Here is a 1,115-nt window from a genome sequence, read left to right on the forward strand (position 1 = left end):
AGCCCAAGGCTGCTCCGAGCGGCCACACCTGGGCCTGAAGGGGGAGAAGCACCAAGGTCAAGAGAGATGGCAGGGGAAGGAGGAAGCTGACCCGTGCCGGAGCATGGTAGGGAGGGCAGAGATGAGGGGCCACCGCTGGGAGATGTGGACCCTATGGGGCACACTGCGGGGTTAATGGGGAGAGGGACAAGGACGGATTGGCATCTCCTGCTGGCATTCAGGAGGCAAATCTGGAAACAGAGACTCCTGTTAAGAGGCTATGCAAGAAACACAACCTCAGACTTCTCTGGGTTTAAAACCACAGCTTTAAAAAAGGAACTCGAATTTCTTTCTCTCTGAGCTTTCTTGAGCCCACGTTTTACCTGCATTATTATGGACTAAGTTCTTTTTCGCTTTTCCTTTCCGCGGGTCCCCTGTGCCCTCTGACGTTGGCCGGGCCCAGGGGTGGTGATGCCCTCTATTCCCTGTGGGTTGCGTCTAAATTGCCAGGTAGTGGTGAGCAGAAGAATCCACGGTTTGAGGACAGTGCAGCGTGCGAAGGCTTGCCCAGAAAGAACGGCAAGTGCGGAGATCCCCCTCGTGCCTGGGCAGCTGAACACTTTTGGAGAAAATCCAAGGAGTCCAGGTGTGTGGCCCTCACAAATTCCAGTCATAAAACCAACAATAAGTCATCTTCCCTCGAAACATTCCTCCCCATCCTTAGCTCTCTCCTGTTGACAAGGTCACCAGGAATTGTCCTGGATCTCTGAAGGGACCTTTCTAAGGATAAGATAAAATCAAACCATTTCCCCACTCAATATTCTGTAATAGACCTTCATCACCAGAAAGCCACAATTCCCCCTCCCCAGCTAAGCCTTTCAGGATCTGGCCCCTGCCTCCTTCCCCATTCTCATCTGAAAGAAAGAAAGAAAGAAAGAAAGAAAGAAAGAAAGAAAGAAAGAAAGAAAGAAAGAAAGAAAGAGAGAGAAAGAGAGAAAAAAAGAAAAAAAAGAAAAAGAGAAAGAAAGAAAGAAAAGAAAGAAAGAAAGAAAGAAAGAAAGAAAGAAAGAAAGAAAGAAAGAAAGAAAAAGGAAGGAAGGAAGGAAGGAAGGAAGGAAGAAAGAAAGAAAGAAAGA

This window comes from Ursus maritimus, unplaced genomic scaffold (assembly GCF_017311325.1).
Source record: "Ursus maritimus isolate PB19 unplaced genomic scaffold, ASM1731132v1 scaffold_9, whole genome shotgun sequence".
In the NCBI taxonomy this organism is placed as follows: domain Eukaryota; kingdom Metazoa; phylum Chordata; class Mammalia; order Carnivora; family Ursidae; genus Ursus; species Ursus maritimus.